General features: G+C 45.0%; 1 protein-coding gene and 1 pseudogene across 3 annotated transcripts in view; one reads left to right on the forward strand and one right to left on the reverse strand.

Annotated features, from left to right (window-relative positions):
• RADIL (Rap associating with DIL domain) overlaps positions 1-21906 on the reverse strand; it is a 79238-nt gene that overhangs the window by 35221 nt on the left and 22111 nt on the right. The window lies entirely within an intron of this gene.
• Positions 6327-18870, forward strand: LOC131275459 (exportin-1-like; annotated as a pseudogene).

Consider the following 21906-nt stretch of genomic DNA (forward strand, 5'->3'; position numbering starts at 1 on the left):
TTAAGATTTTATTTATTTCTCTCCCCTTCCCCCCCTGTTGTCTGCTCTCTGTGTCCACTCGCTGTGTATTCTTCTGTGTCTGCTTGCATTATCAGGCAGCACCAGGAAACTGCGTCTCTTCTTGTTGCATCATCTTGCTGGTCAGCTCTGTGTGTGCGGTGCCACTCCTGGGTGGGCTGCGCTTTTTTTTAACATGGGGTAGCTCTCCTTGTGGGGTGCGCTCCTTGCGTGTGGGGCATCCCTATGCAGGGGCAACCCTGTGTGGCACAGCACTCCTTGTGCGCAGCAGCACTGCATGTGGGCCAGCTCACCACACAGGTCAGGACGCCCTGGGTATCAAACCCTGGAGCCTCCATATGGCAGACGGATGCTCTGTCAGTTGAGCCATGTCCGCTTCCCTCTAGGAAGTTTAAGAACACTGTCCTTTAGCCATCTCAGCAGAAGTCAAAAACAGAGAAGGGATTATCTCAGAAAAAAAACTATGGGTGTGTTTTTTGTCTAATGGAGAGTGAATTCCTGTGAAATCCATGCAAGGTCCACGAGGTTCTCAAAAAAATTCCACCAGTAGACACTGCCAACTTTGAGTGGGGCAGAGGAAGTACAACGTGAAAAGGGGTCACTGACAGGAAGCAGGCTGACTAAATGACTGAACTGCAAACACACAATAACTTTCGAGAAAAGAGTGGATGACTCAGAAAAAATCAAGGGGCCAGGGGGTATAAGCCAAGAATACAGAGGGAAAAGCAGAGAGAAATTCCAAGGTCTTAAGACCTAATCAAAGAACTCCAGCTAGAGTTTGCGAGGCTGGATTTCAAAACTGCTTTGGACCAGTGACTCTTTATTATTATACCCTCCACTTCCCCGTTTGAAACTGCTACCCTATGCCAGTCCCACCACTGTCTGCTGGGGGTGTTGGAGGCATATAACTTGTCCCTTTGGTTTGAGAGGGCCACAGATTGTAAGAAATTGTGCCCCGAGAGTTGTATTTAATGGATTATATCAAGACACCTCATCCACACCCGATTTAGATGATTTGGATGAGATTTTGGACTTGGGCTCTTACTGTAATCAGGAGATTGGGATTGGGCAAAAGCATTTTGGATGTGGGACAGATGTGGGTCATTGAGATCAGAGGGCAGAGTGAGACTGACAGAATTCTAAAATGGCCCACAATGACCCCTGGCCTTGTATTACTCCCCCCCCGCCCCCGACTGTGGATGGTACCTGTGAATAAGACATCATTTCCATGATTATGCTTTGTTATATGGTAAAAGAGATGTTTGCAGATGTAATTAATTAATTAATTGACTTTGGGTTCATGAAAAAGAGATTAACTGGGTGGGCCTCCCCCAATCACATGAGCCCTTTATGCAAAGAAAAAGTCAAAGAGTAAAAGCAAAAGGGGAGGAAACAGATGCAGCTCAAGTGATAGAGCTTCCACCTACCAAATGGGAGGACCTGGGTTCAATCTCTGGGGCCTCCTGGTGAAAAAGAAGAAGAGAAAGCGTGCCAGCGTGGTGAGCCGGTACCCACATGGTGAGTCAGTGCCTACGCGAGTGTATGTGCGGTTAGCCAGTGCCCCACACAAGTGAATCACACAGCAAGATGATGACATATCAAAAGAGAGACAAGGGGATACTGATGGCTCCGATTATGATTATGAGCCTGTGTGCCTGAAATATGAACTAGGTCTATAGCTGTGGGTGCCTAAGTGTTACCTCCTGAGAGCTTCCATGTTGCTCAAATGTGGCCACTCTCTAAGCCAAAATCAGCCTATAGATGCATTGCCTTCCCCCCAGCGTGGGACATGACTCCTGGGGATGAGCCTCCCTGGTACCAAGGGATTACTACCAAGCACCAGCTGATGATGTAACTACAAAAAGACCATGAACAAAGAGGTCAACTCAGACCGGCAGAATATCTCAGCCTACATGCAATATCAGGTGTTAAAAACTGCATTTGACTTTGGATAAAAAGGGGGAAATGGAAAGGACAAGGGAGTTTATATGGCTAAGAGTTTCCAAAAAAGAGTCAGGAGGTCATCAGGGGCTGATGCTTATGCATGCCTCAGCAGGGTACCAAAGACAGCCAAGACAGATGGAAACCCAGGTGCTGGTTCTCCTGAGGGCTGCAGCGATCCACAGGTTCTATGGTCAGGGCGGATGGCTCTGGAGTTCAGGGCCATGTCAGTTGGCCCTACTTTGGAGTTTGTGTTCCTGAGTGTGATGGAGTTGGACTCAGATATAACCTTTCTACACATGCCTCTTTTGTCACTTTTACCAGACCTGTAGTTGGCGTTTGGGTTGGTGTATGCTCAGGAGAGCATACACCTGGATCTCTGAACTATCAATGTGACGCCCAGGCCCTGGGCCTCAGCAGACTTGCAGTTCCTACCCTCTGGTTTTTTGGACTTACCCTGGTCAGCTGGCAGGGAGGTGAAGAGGGTCAACCACCCCACCAGGGAGCCAAGAGTGCCTACAGCTGCAAGCAGGAGAATTGCATCCATCATCCATGTGGAAGCTAAGCCTCCTCTTGATGTAGAGGGGACTGGACATAACCATCTCAGGTCCACAAGATGGAGGAATAGAGTATGGATTAGAGTGGACTTAACTGGTGTTCTGCTGGGGTACTACTGCGATTAGTAAGGAAAGAAATTGTAGTAGCCATGTGGAGAGGGTGGCCACAGTGGCTGCTGATGGTCGGGAGAGGAAAGAAGAGATTTGGAGGTGTCCTAGGAGGTACTGCAGGATTTGGAGTTGTCCTAGGTGGTACTGCAGGGAAGAAGAGATATAGTGTGGGGGCATTTTCAGGATATGGAGTTGTCCTAGGTGGTGCTGCAGGGACAGATGCTGGACGTTGTGTGTCCTGTCGTGACCCACTGGGTGGACTGGGGGAGAGTGTGGACTACAATGTGGACCACTGTCCATGTGCTGCAGCAGTTCTCCAGAAAGTATTTGCCGGGTGCAGTGGATGTGCCACAATGAGGGAAGAGTTTGTTGATGGGGGAGGGGTGGCATGGGGGGGTATATGGGTAACTCATATTTTTTTAATGTAACATTCAAAGGAAAATAAAGAAAATTAAAAAAAAAAAGAGAGAGAGAGAGAGAAGGACAAGGAGAGAGTCAAGGTGAAGCGCAGAAGAAACCAGGAACTGAGGTGGCACAATTGACAGGGAACCTCTCTCCCCATCTGTATTAGTCAGCCAAAGGGGTGCTGATGCAAATACCAGAAATTGGTTGGTTTTTATAAAGGGTATTTATTTGGGGTAGGAGTTTACAGATACCAGGCCATAAAGCATAAGTTACTTCCCTCACCAAAATCTATTTTCATGTGTTGAATGGCTGCTGACGGCTCCGAGGGTTCAGGCTTCCTGGGTTCCTCCCTTCCAGGGTCCTGCTTCTCTCTGGGTTCAAGGTTCTTTTCTTCCCAGGGCTTGCTTCTTCCTGGGCTCAGGGTTCCTCTCTTCCTGGGCCTTGCTTCTCTTTCCTCTTGGTGCTTACTTCCCAGGGCTCCAGCTTAAGGCTTCAGCATCAACTCCAACCTCAAACCTCCAGCATCAAAAACCCTCAATTCTGTCCTTTGCCATGCCTTTTATCTGTGAGTCCCCACCCACGAAGGGACAGGGACTCAATGCCCTAATGACGTGGCCCAATCGAAGCCCTAATCATAACTCAGTCACACCCAAGTACAGACCAGATTACAAACATAATCCAATATCTGTTTTTGGAATTCATAACCATATCAAACCACTCCATCATCAAAGGTCTCCAGGACTGAATCCCAGTGAATCTTAAGGAGAGAAAATGAGACGAGAAGACAACACAGACAGCAAAAAGCAGCAGGGTGGGAGGAGGGGAAGGGAGGGTAAATAAATAAATCTTTAAAAAAAAAAAAAAGATAAGCTTAGAGCTTGTAAAATATAGGTGAAATATTAAAAAAAAAAAAAAAAGGCACACGGGGAATCTGATGTGCCACTACTAGCCTGAAGATGCAGGGCGTCCCATGGAAAGATCGTGAGCACAAACCCTAGCTGTTGAGAGCAGCCCCCAGCTGACTGTCAGCAAGAAAACAGAAGGCTGAGTCCTACAACCACAAGGAGCTGAATTTTGCCTCCTGAAAAGATGTCAGCCTGGCAGACACCTTGCCTTCAGTCCAGCCACACCATGCTTCTGACCTACAGAACTACGAACTATTAAACAGATGGTGCTTTAAGCAGATAAATCTGTGGTAATTTTACATACAGCAATCGAAAACAAACACAGGCACATATTAGGTTAAGACAGGTTATTAAGAGGAACCAGAATGCGGGGAGGCACTGATGTCACGAGGGCTGACTAAGTCCATGGTAAAAACAGTTTCTAGCATATGAAGTCCTTTATGTAAAACTAAATTTAAGTGTTTCTGAGAGGTGACTGCTCCCTAGAACACAGTGTGCTAATCAGGACTAGTTCTTTGGACATTACCACTAAAAACAGCTAAAACTAGTGAGGAGGCATAAACAACAGAGAAAGAAAAATTTAGGCCAAAATCTGAAAAAAAGTAAGAACCCTGGATGGGAGACTGTCAAGCCACTTTTGTCCAAAAAACATCTGCTAGTCCCATGGAAAAAGAAGAGTGGAAGGCTAAAAACCAAAGCTCTGGCCCACCTGCTTTGGCAAATCTAAAGGAGACCCCTCCTATAGTAAGCTGAAAGCACAGAAAGGAGAGTGAGGTAGAGGCAAATCTGCCCCCTTCCCCATCCCAGGGGGACTGCGAAAGTTGCCCTGGCCCCAATTAAAACGGCGGGGGAGAGGGAGGAGAGGGAAGAGATCTTGAGATGCTACACTGAATTTCTATTACTGGTTGTCCAAGAAACCTCAGACTGTCTAGTTTGAAGGCCTTGAATTTCTCAAGGGATCTGGCAGGGGCACACAGCCAGAGAGCTGAGCTGCTCACAACGAACCAAGGCACCTGAGTAAGTCAGGGGAAACAACAGCCAGCAGGAGCAGACCCACAGCCTCAGACGCGGCACTGAGGAGGCACAGGCCACAGAACCACACCAGGAAACACGCCACGGCGCTATGGTGAAAGCTCACCCGAGGTGGGGTCTGAGGCCACTAGGAGGAGGGGAGGAGCGGCTGTGGCGGCCACAGCAGGTGCAGCAGGAGCTACAGCAGTGGCGAGGACAGCGGCAGCCAGGCCCCTGCGGCAGCTGTGCTAGTCTGCTGCTTCCGTCCCTGCAACTACACAGAGGGTCGTTGAGAAACAAGAGGGAGAGGAAAGTCTAAGTGAGCTCGGGGGCAGGGGCAGTGCTGGAGCTGAGGGAGGGTGCCACATCTGGGGGGGGGGGGCAGACTACAACTGGCAGCAGAACGTCCTCCGACCACATGGCCTCTATGCCCTCTTTCCCTCCACTATGCCCTTGCTTCTCCTCCTCCATGCCCTCATTCTACTCGAAGGCCCTCTATTCTACTCTATGCCCTCTCTTCCCCTCCTCCGTGCCCTCCCTTCCCCTCCTCCATGCCCTCTCTTCCCCTCCTCCGTGCCCTCTCTTCTCTTCCTCAGTGCCCTCTCTTCTCTTCTTCCGTGCCCTCTCTTCTCCTCTATGCCCTCTCTTCCCCTCCCCTACGCCCTCTCTTCCCCTCCTCCGTGCCATCCCTTCTCTTCCTCCATACTCTCTCTTCCCCTCCTCCGTGCCATCCCTTCTCCTCCTCCGTGCCCTCTCTTCTCCTTCTCCGTGCCCTCTCTTCCCCTCCTCCGTGCCCTCTCTTCTCCTCCTCCGTGCCCTCTCTTCCCCTCCTCCGTGCCATCTCTGCTCCTCCTCCATGCCCTCTCTTCTCCTCCTCCGTGCCCTCTCTTCTCCTCCTCCGTGCCCTCCCTTCCCCTCCTCCGTGCCCTCCCTTCCCCTCCTCCATGCCCTCCCTTCCCCTCCTCAGTGCCCTCTCTTCTCCTCCTCGATGCCCTCTCTTCTCCTCTTGCTGCTCCTGCTGCCGCCTGTGGCTGGAGGGTCCCCCTTGGGCTGAATCTTTGGGACTTGACCCCATTCTGCTCCCCCTTCCATCACTCCCCAGCCAGGTGGGAGGGTTTATTCCACAGATTAATTCCCCTTCTTTCGGGTGGGGGGACAGGTGGGTGTAGGAGTTGGGGGAGGTCCTTGAAATAGGATAAACATTGCTCAGCTTTTTCTTTTTTTGCCATTTTCCTCTCCTTTTTAATAATTTCCTTTTTTAAGATAGGAAAACTGTGAAACGCACCTTGATTTCCTCATCTCACCCCCTCCCCACCCTACACTGCCCTAATTCCCCAACAAGGAAGGAAGAAGCAGTGGGTTCAATCTTTGGTAATCCATGCCAGCAATTCTGACCACGTTAGCAGGCCGTGCAGCCTATCAGCTGCTCAATTTCAGCCAAAAGCTGGCTACCAACCTGCTAGACAATGCGGTGAATTGCTTATACCATGGAGAAGGCACCTGGTGAAGAGGCTCAAGGAGAACTGGCACCTCTGAAGGAGCGCCCTGATGCATGGACAAGAGTCAATGCAATTTTGGAATTTTCAAAGAAAACGAACAAGAAAGAAGGGTACCTTCCTGTGCAACTCCACAGCCAGGCTTGACAGGAGCCTCCACGAGCACTTTGGACTACAGATTTTGGAAAATGTGATTAAAAACAAGGTGGAACATTCTTCCAAGGAACCAACATTAAGGAATAAAAAAATACATTGTTGACCTCATTATCAAGACATCATCTGATCCAACTTGTATAGAGAAGGAGAAGGTGTATATCAGGAAATTGAAAGATTCTTGTTCAGATACTGAAACAAAAATGGCCCGAACACCAGCCAACTTTCATCAGTAACACTGCAGGAGCAAGGAGGACCAGGGAAAGTCTCTGTCAGATGAATACGGTGACCCTTAAACTCTCAACTGAAGAAGAGTTTGATTCTCCAGTGGGCAGATAACCCACGTGAAAGCCAAACACTCAAGGGACAGTTTGTGCAAATATTTCAGCTGTGCCAGTATGTGATGGACAAGTCCCCAAATGCTCCACTTGTATGTGCGAACTTGGAAACACTGCTCACACTTCCAACTGGAGTCCACTGGGATATATTTTCGAGGCCAGGTCACCCAGCACATTAATTTGTAAGTTCCTGAGTATTCCAGTGTCTTGAGACGTCTCTCTGAAGTGCATCGCTGAGATTGCTGGCGTGTTAGCCAAGAGGAGGAAGAGTCTGTGACGCTGCTGACACAGACGACGCGCAGCTGAAACGTGCTGCCTGTAAACACCAGTACACGGCTCGCAGTCTCAAATGGTAAATATGGGGAACAGGACTTGGTGCAAAGTCGGTTTGCTCCTCGGCACCCTCCTTAAGGAGCAGGGTCAACTTCCAGAAAAGATATGAAATCTCAGGGAAACACTGATAGAGGCCCTTCACTACGTGTTCTTGGTATCAGTAGAGGAAGAAACTGGAATCTTTACAATTTATCTTGAAGAGTGGACTCGCCTGGCAGTTGAACTCTATAGAGAAAGTCCACTCTCTACATCCGCCTCTCCTTTGCTTTCTGGATGTCAACATTTTGATGCTCCTCCCAAGAGACAGCTCCGTTTGCCTGAATTATCCAAGGTCCGTTTATTGATGGTTAGTCATACAGCTAAACCAGGGGAAGTACTGGTTGTGAAAATGATCAGGGAGAACTTGTGAGAGAATTCATGAAGCACTGAGATTCCATAAATTTGTATAAGAATATGAGAGAAACAACAGTTTATCTTGGCCAACTGGATTATGTAGAATACAGAAAGAATAAAGACTGAGAAGTTCACAAGCACGTGAATGGTACAGAGTGGTCATGGGAAAGCATGAATACACTGTGTCGGGCAAAAAGTTCCATGAGCGGAGCAATGTGTGAAGAGGATGCAAAAAGATTTCTTGTTACCACTTATATTAGTCAGCCAAAGGGGTGTTGAAGCAAAATAACAGAAATGGGCTGGTTTTTATAAAGGGTATTTATCTGGGGTAGGAGCTTACAGATACCAGGCCATAAAGCATAAGTTACTTCCCTCACCGAAGTCTATTTCCACATGTTGGAGCAAGATGGCTGCCGACGTCTGTGAGGGCTCAGGCTTCCTGGGTCCCTCTGGGCTCAGCATCTCTGTTTTCTCCACAAGGTCAGCTGTAGACTATGAGGCTCTCTAGGCTTTGCCTCTCTCCACAAGGTCAGCTGCGGACTATCAGGTGAATGGCTCTGCCTCTCTCCCTGGGGCTCCAGCTTTAGCATCAAACTCTAACATCAAAACTCCAACATTAAAAGCTCTCAACTGTCTTTTGCCATACCTTTTATCTGTGAGTCCCCACCCACCAAAAAAGGCACAAGAGATTTACTGGCGCAAGAGGTTTACATGATTACTTAATCAAGTAAACCTATGAATCCAATATAATCTAATATGCCCAGAGGAAAAGATCAGTTTGCAAACATAATCCAGTATTTCTTTTTGGAATTCATCAATAATATCAAACTGCTACACCACTATAAAAGATCTATTAGGATTAAGGAAACAGAAAAGGGGCAAAGATAATAAAGCTATTATTGCATCAAATATCACACACTTACAGCTAACAGGGGGGTGAAGATGGTCGACCACCACACCAGGGAACCAAGAGCGCCAACAACTGCAAGCAGAGGAATTGCATCCATCATCCATGTGGAGTCTAAGCCCCCTCTTGATCTAGAGGTGGACGGGACATCGCCATCCCAGGGTCCACAGAATGGAGGAATAAAATATGGACTAGCATGGACTGATATTCTACTATAAAACTATTGTGACAAGTAATAGAAGAAATTTTAGCATCGAGATGGACGAAGTGGCCACAGTAGTTGCTGAGGACAGGGAGAGGGTAGAAGAGATGTGATGAGGGGGCATTTTTGGGATTTTGAGTTGTCTTTAATGATACTGCAGGGTCAGATGCTGGACTTTATATATCCTGCCATAACCCACTGAATGTACTGGGAGAGTGTGCAAACTACAGGGTAAACTACTATCTGTGTAGTACAGCAGTGCCCCAAAATGTGCTCACCAAGTGCAATGAGTGTGCCACAATGATGAGGGGGGTAGTTGGTGTGGGAGGAGTGGGGCGGGGGGTGGGGGGTATACAGGAACCTCTTACATTTTTTAGTATAACATTTTTTGTGTGATGTACATATCTTCAAAAAAACACAATTTACAAAAATGATGTGGTGGGGGGTGGGGAGTGGGTTACATGGGAACCTCTTATGTTTCTTGTTTTTTTATGTTTTTTAATGTAACATTCCTTGTGATCTACTAACTTTAATAAAAAAATTTTTTTTTAAATCATATACTTAGTAGGTCAATATCCAAGATTTCTAAGAGCTCACTGGAAATTCTAGAAGACTACAGTCAACAAGCTCTTTGAATTCATGCATGAGACCCACACTGGAGTCCAACATATGGTTTGCGATGCTTTTGTTAAAATAGCTGAAAAATGCCGCAGACATTTCGTTCAGGCTCGGGTGGGAGAAGTAGTGCCTTCTCCCGGTGAGACTGAGCAGCACTGATGCTGGCATTTGTGATCTTCAGCCTCAACAGGAGTACACTGTATGAAGCTGTGGGGTGCACGACTGGTGCGCAAACATACCAAACGGTACAAGAACACTTGGCAGGAAAACACAGGCCACTTCCTCATCAAGTGTGGGACAGCGTAATCCAGCAGGCTACCAAAAACGTGGACATACTTAAAGATCCTGGAACAGTCAACTTGGTAGCACAGTGGAAACAAATGTGAGAGCCTGCAGAGCTGCTGGCCTCCCTTTGTAATTCAGCTTGTAAGAACTTAGTTAGACAGCTTAGTGCACACAAACGCCTCCGTGAGAATACTTCCGCGGCCTCCCTGGCGAACGGGGCGCTGGTTCACAGCACCTGCTGACCTAGAGCGTGCCAACACGCACTCCGGAGAAGACGCGACACCAGAAAGACAGGGGACTCTCCTCTCTCCCAGAAAAACAGACAGAGGACAGGCAGAAGACGCCTGGAAAAAACTTCTAGGGCTTAGGACACCAGAGAAAGGTTAGGCACTGCTCAGAAGAGAGAAGCGCAAAGGGAAAGAATCGCCACAGCAAAACTGAGTTGGAAGCGGCAGCTGCGGGCACCCTCCCTCACCCTGTAGGCACTCTGAAATTCCCAGGCCTCAGATACAGATAAACGGGGCCCCAGGGATCCACCTCGCCAAAAAGGGGAAAGAGGAGGACACAGCCTAAGGCTGACACAGCTTCTGACCCCACGTTGGTCTGCGGTGTCACATGGGCCCTTCCAGGCTGGGCGGGGCGGCACCATCTTTGGCCTTGGGCGCACACAGGGGACTAAAGAGCTCGGGCCCTCTCGGGCTCCCTCTCTACTGACAAGAACTGGTTCTGAGGATGCAGAGGGGAGTGGAATTATTCCCAGCCAAAGGGAGGGGGCTGCCAGCAAAGGCTGGAGAGCTGCCTCTGAGAAAGTCTGAATTAGGAGGCTCTTGGCCTCCAGGCAGGATCCTCTATCACGTTGATCCAGTCCGTGTTGCCGCAGACACACTCCCACCAGCTCTGAACCGAGAGGGCTGCCAAAGACCGCCATTTGCTGGCGACCAAAGATGAGCACAGGAGGAAATTAAAAGTAGTAAGTCAGAGCGGCTTTTCCTGGCATTTACAGCCTCCCTCCCCAAGGCCCTAGGAAGCAGGTCTGCAACCCATTACGGGGCCCAGGGTCCATACTTGAGCAACTAAGAGGGAAATCCTAAAGACCCAGATCAGGTTAAACCAAGAATCAAAAAACAGCAGTAACACACTGCCTCCCGCCACTAAATCCTCATGAGAGAAACTGAGCATCTGAGTAAAGGCACCATCCTACTCAGATGCCTAGACATCAGGAAAGAATCACAAGCCATGCTAGGAAAATGGAAGAAATGGCCCAAGACGAGGAATATCTCAAAGCCCCAGAAGACAGGATTTGAGGCAAATAATCACCAAGATGCACACAAATTTCCAAACTCAAATTAATGAGTTGAAAGACAATATGGCTAAAGAAGATACTGAGTGAGCACAAAGAAGAATTTGAAAATCTAAATAGAAAATTAACAGAGTTCATGGGAATTAAAGACATGATAGGCGAGATCAAAAACACATTAGAGGCATAAAACAGCAGACCTGAAATGACAGAAGAAAGAAAAAGTGATACTGAAGGCAAAATAGCTAAAATTGAAGAGAGAAAAGAATGGAAAAAAAACTGAGCAAGGGCTCAAGCAGTTGAATGATAACACAAAATACAGCAACTTACATGTCATGGGAGTTCCAAAAGGAGAAGAAAAGGGAAAAGGGGCAGAAAGAGTATCTGAGGAAATAATGGCTGAAAACTTCCCAACTCTCATGAAAGAAAAGAACATGTCCATGAAGAAGTGCACCATACCTCAATCAGAATAAATGTGAAAAGACCTACTTCTAGGTCTTTTTTTTTTTTAAAAGATTGATTGATTGATTGATTTCTCTCCCCTTCCCCCCCACCCCTGTTGTCTGTGTTCTGTGTCTATTTGCTGCGTCTTCTTTGTCCTCTTCTGTTGTTGTCAGCGGCACGGGAATCTGTGTTTCTTTTTGCTGTGTCATCTTGCTGTGTCATTTCTCCATGTGGGCAGCACCATTCTTAGGCAGGCTGCACTTTCTTGTGCGCTGGGCGGCTCTCCTTATGGGGCGCACTCCTTGCACGTGGGGCTCCCCTATGCGGGACACCCCTACGCAGCATGGCACTCCTTGGTGCATCAGCACTGCACACGGGCCAGCTGCACACAGGTCAAGGAGGCCCGGGGTTTGAACCGCGGACCTCCCATGTGGTAGACGGACGCCCTAACCAATGGGCCAAGTCCGCCGTCCCAGGTCTTTTCTTTATCCGCTCTCAGATAAAGAGAAAATCCTGAGAACAGTAAGGGAGAAGCAAATCATCACACACAAGGGACACCCAGTAAGACTCAGTGCGGATTTCACATCAGAAACCATGATACAATTAGGATACTAGAAGAGAAAAACTGCCATCCAAGAATTCTTTATTCAGCAAAACTGTCCTTCAAATTTGAAGGTGAGTTTAAAATATTCACAAATGAACAGGAGCTGAGAGAGTTCATAAAAAAGAATCCACAATTGTAGGAAATATTAAAGGGAGCCTTACAAACTGAAAGAAAAAGATAGGAGAGACTTGGAGGAGCACATAGAAGACAAGAATAACAGAAAGCATAACCAGAAGAGTAAAAAGACAGACAAAAATATTACATATGAAAACCAAACAATAAAACTGCAAATGCATTTACAGTAATATCATTGAACGTGAATAGGTAAACTCCCCAATCAAAATATACAGGCTTTAATGTAATATTATTACAAAGTCAATAAAAAAAAAAAAACTGAGGAAAAAAAAAAAACAAAAAACAAAAAAACAAAATATACAGGCTGACAGAATGGATAAAAAAACATGAGCCCTCCATACCTGCCTTCAAGAAACTCACCTTAGACCAACAAGGTCTTAACAAGAGGCCCATGAGTTTGAATTAAAGTTCAAAAAAAAATTTTTTTCTTGTGGTAACATGATGGTGCAAGTGTCATTTCTTTATTAAATAATACACAGTATAGTGTGGACTCAGTAAGCAGTCCATAGTTTCACCTGACTGGCAAAGGGGTCCATGGAACAAAAAAAGCTCAAGAACTCCTGCCTTAGGCCCAGGGATACAAACTGGCTGAAAGTAGAAGGCTGGAAAAAGATATCCCATGCTAACAGTAACCAAAATAGAACAGGGGTAGCTATATTAATATAGGACAAAACAGGCTTTAAATGCAAAAAAGTTATAAGAGATACAGAAGACTGTTATATATTAATAAGATCACCAAAGTAGATACAAGCCCAAGTACTGGTTCTGGGCTACAGAGACCCACAGGTTCTTTGGTCATGGCAGATGGCTCTGGAGTTCAGGGCCATGTCAGTTGGCCCTACTTTGGAGTTTGTGTTCCTGAGTGTGATGGAGTTGGACTTAGTTGTGACCTTTCTATACATGCCTCTTCTGTTACTTTTACCAAACCTGTGGTTGGTGCTGGGGTTGGTATACACTCAGGAGACCTGAATCTCTGGACTGTCCAAGTAACAGCCAGGTCCTGAGCCTCAGCAGACTTGCAACTCCTACCCTCTGGTTTATTGGACTTACCCAGGTCAGCTAACAGGGAGGTAAAGAAGGTCAACCACCACACCAGGGAGCCAAGAGTGCCTACAACTGCAAGCAAGAGAACTGCATCCGTCAACCATGTGGTATCTAAGCCTCCTCTCGATATAGAGGTGGAGTGGACATAACCATCCCAGGGTCCACAGGATGGAGGAATAGAGTATGGATTAGAGTGGACTTACTGATATTCTACTGTGGATCTATTGTGATTAGTAATAGAAGAATTGTAGCATTGATGTGAGAAAGTGGACATAGTAGCTGCTGAGGGTAGAGAGAGGGAAGAAGAGATATGATGTGGGGGCATTTTCAGGACTTGGAGTTGTCCTGGGTAGTACTGCAGGGACAGATGCTGGACATTACATGTCCTGCCATGGCCCACTGGGTGGACTGAGGGAGAGTGTGAACTACAATGTAAACCATTATCCATGTAGTGCAGCAGTGCTCCAAAATATATTCACCAAATGCAATGAATGTCCCACAATGATGAAAGAGGTTGTTGAGGTGGGAGGAGTGGGGTGAGGGGGGCGGGGGATATATGGGGACCTCATATTTTTTTAATATAACATTTTTTTAAAAAATAGAGAAAAATGGCAGCAAAAAATAATAAGATCAACAATCCACCAGAAAAAATAAGTCATAAATATCTATGCACCTAAGCATGGTGCCCCCAAAATACATGAGGCAAATTCTGGCAAAACTGAAGGCAGAAACAGACATCTGTACAATAACAGCTGGAGACTTCAACACACCAGTCATATCATTAGATAGAACAATTAGACAGAAGATTAACAAGGAAACAGAGAACCTGAACAATAAGATAAATGAGCTAGATTTAAAAGATATATACAGAACACTGCACCCAAACTCAGCATGTTATCCATTCTTCTCAAATGCTCACAGATCATTCTCCTGAAGAGACCACATGTTCGGTCACAAAGCAGGTCTCAAAAATATAAAAATATTGAAATTATACAAAGCACCTTCTCAGATCATAAGGAATGGAACTGGAAATCAATAACAGATGGGAAAGAAGTAAAATCACAAACGTGTGCATGCTGAATAAAACACTCCTAAATAAGCAGAGGGTCAAAGAAGAAATTGTAAGTGAACTCACTAAATATATTGAGATGAATGAAAACAAAAACACAACTTATTGAATCAGTCATCAAAAACCTCCCAACAAGGAAAAGTCCAGGACCAGATGGCTTCACAGGTAAATTCTACCAAGCATTTCAAAAAGAATTAAGCTCCTGAAAAAAAAAATTCCTGTTTAAACTCTTCCAAAAACTTAAAAAGGAGGGAAAATTACCCAACATAGTTTATGAAGCCAATATCAGCCTAATATCAAAGCCAGATAGATAAGATACTACAAGAAAAAAAAATTACAGACAATCTCTCTAATGAACATAGATGTAAAACTTCTCAACAAAATACCTGCAAATAGAATTAAACAGCATCTCAAAATCCCACAACAAAGTGGAACTTATTCCTGGTACGAAAGTCTGGTTCGACATAAAATCAATTAACATAATACACCATATTAACAAATCGAAGGGGAAAAAACACACGATCCTCTCAATCAATGCGGAAAAAGCACTCGACAAAATCCATCATCCTTCTTGATAAAAACATTTCAAAATATAGGAAAAGAAAGAAAACTCCTCAACATGATAAAAGACATACCTGGAAAGCCCACAGCCAGCATCACACTCATGGGGAGGGACTAAAGCTTCCCCTCTAAGATCGGGAAGGAGACAGGGCTGCCTGCCCACTGTCTGCTGTTACTCAGCAATGTACAGACATTCTAGCCATAGCGAGCAGACAGAAAAAAGGGGGGGGCATCCAAATAGGAAAAGAGGAATAAATATTTGTGGATAACATGATCTTATATTTAGAAAATTCTATAGTGTCTACAGTAAAACTATTTGAGCTAATAAAAGAGTTCAGCCAAGTGGAAGGATACAATATCAACATGCAAAAATGAGTAATGTTTCTGTACATTAGTACTGAACAATCTGAAGAGGAAATCAGGTGAAAAATTCCATTTCCAGTAGCAACAAAAGGACTCAAATAACTAGCAATCAATTTAACCAAAGAAGTACAGGAACTGTATTCAAAGAACTACAAACTACGCTAAATCAATGAAGACCTAAACAAATGGAAAGGCATTCTGTGTTCATGGACTGGAAGACTAAATATCATGAAGATATTAATGCTACCCAAACTTTTTTACAGATACAATGCAATACCAAACAATATTCCAGCAACCTACTTTACAGAAATGGTAAAAGCAATTACCAAATTTATTCGGAAGGGAAAGTGCACCTGGATAGCTGAAAGCATCCTAAAGAAGAAAAGTAATGTGGGAGGAATTTCAGTGGCTGACCTTGAAACATATTACAAAGCTATAGTGGTCAAAACAGCATGGTACTGCCACAAAGACAGACACATCAATCAGTGGAATAGAATTGAGAATCCAGGAATAAAGCCTCACCTCTATGGCCAACTGGTTTTCAACAAACTTAGTAAAACCATGTTAAAGGGCCCAAATAGTCTCTTAAACAAATGGTGCTGGGAGAACTGGATATCCATAACCAAAAGAATGAAAGAGGACCCCTACCTCACTCCCTATTGAAGAATCACCTCAAAATGAATCACAGACCTAAATAAAAAAGCCAAGACCATAAAACTACTAGAAAAAAATGTAGGGAAACATCTTCAAGACTTTGTCGCAGGTGGTGGTTTATTGGACTTACACCCAAAACACAAGCAACAAAAGAAAAAATAGATAAATGGGACCTCCTCAAATAAAATACTTTTGCACCTCAAAGAACTTTGTCAAAAGGGTAAAAAGCAGCTAACTCAATGGGAAGAAGTATTTGGAAATCACATATCTGATAAGGGTTTAATATTCATGATCTATAAAGAGATGCTACAACTCAACAATAAAAAGTCAAACGACCCAATTAGAAAATGGGCAAAAGACCTAAATAGACATTTTTCCAAAGAGAAATAAAAATGGCCAAAAATACATGATAAAATGTTCAACATCACTAGTGATTAGCGAAATGCAAATCAAAACTACGATCATTTCACACCTAAATTAGAATGGCCACTATTAAAAAGACAGAGAACTACAAGCATTAAAGAGGATGTGGAGAGACAGGAAAACTTATTCACAGCTGGTGGGAATGTAGAATGGCACAGCCACTGTGGAGGACTGTTTGGTAGTTCCTAAAGAAGTCGAATACAGATTTGCCACATGACCCAGCAATACCACTACTGGGCATATACCCAGAAGTGAGTGCGGCCACACGAAAACATCTGCACACGAATATTTACAGCAACATTATTCACAATCGCCAAAAGATGAAAACAACCCAGGTATCTATCACCCCATGAATGAATAAACTGTAATGTATATACACCATGGCATATTACGCAGCGGTAAGAAGAAATGAAGTCGTGAAGCATATGACAACATAGATGAACCTGGAGGACATTTTTTGAGTGAAGTAAACCAGACACAAAAGGATAAATACTGTATGACTGTGCTACTATGAACTAAATATATTGTGTAATCTCATGGAGTTAGTAAGTTGAATATGGGTCGTGAGAAAATAGAATGAGGTCAGAGAATGGAAAGCTGAGGGTTACTTTGTGCAGAACTGGGAAAAAGGATGTGTGTTAATCTTTGGAAATGAATAGAAAAGGTGAAAGCACAACATAACATTTGTAACTGGCAGTGCTATGATGTGGCTATGAGAGTGGTTTAAAGGGAAAGTCTAAAGCAGGGGTTCTTAGCAAGGGGTCCGTGAGCTTGAATTGAAATTTGAAAAAACATTATTCTTATGGGGACGTGTTGGTGAGTGGTGTGATATTTTAATTAAATAATACACAGTAGAGTGTGGACTTAGTAAGGGGTCTGTAGTTTTCACCTGATTGGCAAAGGAGTCCATGGAACAAAAAAGGTTCAGAGCCCCTGGTCTAAGGTCATGTACATTACTAAAAGGAAAGCTAAAAAATGTGACATGGAACTGTATAACATAGTAATACGAGGCATAAAATATGAATATGGGTAAAAATGCATTTATTTGAAACTGAACAAATATATGTTAATACTATGAGATTTTAATATCAGACAAAAAAAGCCCATTATGCTAAGTGAAAGAATCAGACACAAAGTACATTTTGTATGATTCCATTTATATAAAATGTAAATACAAATCAATTTATAATTAAATTGAATTAAATTAGTGGTTTTGTAAGGCTGAAAAAGGATAGAGGGATTGAGAAGTAACTGCTAAGGGCTGTGGAGCTTTTCTTTTAGGAGTAATGAAATTGTTCTAAAATCTTTTGTGGTGATGAATGCACAACACTGTGATTATACTAAAAGCCACTGATTGCACATTTTAGATACATGGTATGGTATGTGAATACAGCTCAATGAAACTGCTTAAAAATAAACTGTTCAAGAGTAGTCAGAAATAGCTATGTATGGCAGAGGCAGCATAGAGAGATTGAGGTAAAGAATCTTCCAGTTTTTGTTATTATCATTATCTTTGAAATGAAAATGCTCAAATAATAACTGAGGTGATAAAGACACAACTATGTGATTATACCAGATACCATTGATTGTACACTTTGGATGACTGTATGTTTTATTAATATATATATCAATAAAATTGATTTGCTTGGGGGAAAAAAAGATGTGAACAGTAAACTGGAAAACTTTAAAGGTAATATCCGGTTGGCTGAGCTGGTCCAGTGATTCACAGGAAACTCGGTTCCTCCTCTGTTGGATGCAGTTCTCACTGATGATCGGAGAAATGCCCCAGCTGCTAGAGAGCCAGACATGCTTAGTGCTATGGCTATTATGTCAACAAGTTAGGAGGACATTTAACAGCTGAAATCCCTCAAGTATTTGATGCTGTCTTTGAAGTCACGTTAAATGATAAGGACTTAAAGAGCATCCTTAGCACAGAACAAATCTTTCCTGCCTACTTCAGGCCGTCAATTCTCCTTCTTTCCCAGCATTCTTGGCTGTCCCACCCACGCACTTCAAGCTTGTTTTGGTTCCATTATTAGGGCTTTCAAACAGTACTCTGAGGAATGTCGCAGATAGCGGCTTACAGATGCTTTTTCCACTCTTACAAAATGTTGCCCAAGAAGAAGCTGCAGCTCAAGAGTTTCCATCAACTCTTTCTGTGATATTCTTCAGTATATCTTTTCTGTCCTGATGGAACCTCACACACTTCTGGTTCAAGAAAGCGTGTGTCAATTCTTGCACAGATGCTTACTTCGGTAGAAGGAAAAAAAAGTTTACCATTAAATCCTAGAAATCCAGTTATCAGCCAAACGTTTACCCAGAATATGTGGCTGATCTCAAGTCCACGTTCCCTGTCCGGAAGAAGCTCCAGCTAAGCTCCCTGGGACAGGGCTTTTCAGTCAAAATCAGGATATTCCTGCTTTCAAGGACCATTCTGGGAATTTTCTCCTACAAATAAAGGCGTCTGCAGATGAAGATACATCTGACCTGTTTTTTGGAGGAAAGAGTAACAGCCCTTTGACAGCTCAGGAAGACAAACACAAACTTCAAAAATGTCTGTACCTGGCATCACTAAGCCACATGAAATTCCAGAAGAAATGTGATTAAAATCAGAAGTCCTGTTTTTTTTCTCTGTATAATTCTAGTGACAAGAAGAAAACGGCATATGGATACTGGTCCCCCCAAATTATGCTTATTTGTACATTAAAATGTCACGTAGTGGTTCTTAAAAAAAAAAACAGCCGCATCGTCACGAAGGAAATGGACGAGAACGAGAATGGCATCATCTGCCGCAGCGCAACCGTGCAGCAACCAAAACCAGCACCGCCAGTGCAGGGACGTATGTCATAGTCGTAAAATGTGGAGCCATCGACACTGAGAGTGAGCGAGCTACAGGCAGCGACGCGAACGGATCTCACCAATGTGTTGAGACGGAAGAAAGAGAGGAAGACATACCCAATGAGAACACATGGGGTTCAAAAGCAGGCAAAACTAACGGCTGCTGCGGGCCGGGGACATGCGCAAAGGGAGGAAAGGCCGGGGACATGCGCAGTAAGGGAGGAAGGGCCGGGGACATGCGCAGTAGGGGGCGCAGAGAAGCGGGAAGTGCAGGCCAAGCCCCGGCGCAGCTGGTGCGGGTTTCCCGCCTCCGTGCGGGGGCCTCGGGCGTCTGCTTTCCAGCTCCTTGTTAACTCTGTAACCACTTGTTCAACTGTCCATAGACGTTTTGTGCACTTCCCTGTAAGAGGAAGAAAGAGCAAGGAAAAGGGTTCCTGGTGGTCCAGCGGTCCCTGGGCGCCTGGCTTGTTCTTTTCCCCCGAGGGTCAGGGTCTTGAGGATGAACGTAGTAAGTCCACAGCCCGCAGGAGCGCGGAGCCCCGCAGGGGTGGGCAGGCCTCGCCACAGGACCCCGGGGAGGGGTCCTCCCACCAGCTCCGGCCCCGCCGACCTGGCCCCGCACCCAGAGGCTGGAGCCCCTCGCGCAGCCGGGCTGCCAGGCCTCCCCCTGCCTCCCCGCCCACGTCCCTCCACAGAACCCCGGAAGGCTGCAGAGCGACAAAGAGGGGTGCAGCGCAAATAACGAGCAGGACGCGCTCACTACCCAGCTTCAGGAAAACAAGAAGATTCGAGACAGGGCGAGCATTCTCCCCTCTCCTACCAAGGAAGAACCGCTGTCCTGACCGGAGGGCACAATTCCCGAAAGAGAAAATATTTGTTTTATCGTATATTAAACACCCTTAAACTATGACATACAGATGTATTACATATCTCTGAAAAACAGATTCATTTTTCTGAGTTTTTTTCCCCCATAGCTGATTGGTTTTGATATCAAGGTTATATTCGCTTCATGAATGTTCTTTTTCTAGTCTCTATATGGTTTGATGTATAAGATTGGAATGATCTGTCCTCCAACACTGAGAAGAACTGGCTGTGAAACAATCCCGGGCCTTACGTTTTAGGCTTTGGCTTTGATTTTTTCTGGTTTGGGTGGGAAGATTTTCAAACCATTCCATCTCTTTCCAGGTTCCAGGTCTATTCAGTTTTCTATTTTTCTTGAGTTTTGTAAATTCTGTTTCTCTAGGAGATTGTCCATTTCAATGTCAGTTTTCAAATTTATTGGCAGAAAGCCATCTCTAAGATTCTTTCTTAAATCTCTACTGTATCTGTCACAATACCCCCTTTTTTATTTTTATTTTTTTACTTTTTTTCTTCTTCTTTATTTTCTTTTAAATGTTACATTCAAAAAATATGAAGTCCCCATATACTCCCCACCCCACCCACCGCACCCCTCCCACATCAACAACCTCTTCCATCATTGCAGCACATCCACTGCACTGGCGAGTACATTCTGGAGCACCGCTGCACCACATGGACAGTGGTCCACATTGTAGTCCACACTCTCCCCCAGTCCACCCAGTGGGCCACGACAGGACACACGACGTCCAGCATCCATCCCTGCAGCACAACCCAGGACAACTCCACCTCCTGAAAATGCCCCCACACCATATCTCTTCTTCCCTCTCCCGACCATCAGCAGCCACCGTGGCCACCCTCTCCACATCACTACTACAATTTCTTCCCTTACTAATCACAGTAGTTCCCCAGCAGAACACCAGTAAGTCCACTCTAATCCATACTCTATTCCTCCATCTTGTGGACTTGGGATGGCTATGTCCAGTCCCCTCTACATCAAGAGGGGGCTTAGATTCCACGTGGATGCTGGATGCAATTCTCCTGCTTGCAGCTGCAGGCACTCTTGACTCCCTGGTGTGGTGGTTGACCCTCTTCACCTCCCTGTTAGCTGGCCAGATTAATATCCCCTTTTTAATTCCTAAGATTTTAATAGTTTATCTGCACCTTCTTTATTTCCCCTCAAAGTTTTTCTATTTTTTACTATCTTACTATTCTTTTTTAAAAATTTATCCTTTGCTTTACTGGTTCTCTCTATTGCATGTTTATATTTCATTAGTTGCTGCTCTTTGAGTTCCCTTCCTCTTTCATTGGTTTTTCTATACTGCTTTTTTTATCTAATTATATTGACAGGTAGCTCATTAATTTTCAGCCTTTTAATATTTTCCAGTACTCTAAGTCCCACTTTAGATGCATCCCAGAAGAAGCATTTTCATTACTACTCAATTCTGACTTATGTTAAAATACCTTTTTTGAACACTGAGTTATTCAGAAGTGTTTTTGAACTTTTCAGTATCTAATGTTGTGAAAGACCATTCACCGACCCTCTATACCGTACCCCTCTCCTGCCCCTAAGAGCGACTCCCTAGGCTACTGGTGCAGCTCTGGGACAGAGTGCCAGACCACGGAAGCCAGGGAAGGCACCCCTGGGGTTCCCAGGAAAGCCCCTGAAGAAGAGCTTGCAGGGGCGCTCCCTCCTCCCTCCCCCTTCCCCCCTCCCCCCTCCCCCTCCCTGCCTTCAATGAAGACCTGAGAGACTGGGGCTCCCACCATCACCTGGACCTTGGCGTGACCCTGAGGGCGGAAACTAGGTGCTAGAAGGGCAGGGCCAAAAGGTGGAAGAAGCCTGGCCATGCTGCCCAGGAGGCCGCTAGAGCAGCCCTGAACTCACGCCCTCTGGACATGTGTTATGCAAAAGAAAATAAATCTGTATTTTGTTTAAGCTAAGG

The sequence above is a fragment of the Dasypus novemcinctus genome, chromosome 23 (genome assembly GCF_030445035.2).
Source record: "Dasypus novemcinctus isolate mDasNov1 chromosome 23, mDasNov1.1.hap2, whole genome shotgun sequence".
In the NCBI taxonomy this organism is placed as follows: Eukaryota; Metazoa; Chordata; class Mammalia; order Cingulata; family Dasypodidae; genus Dasypus; species Dasypus novemcinctus.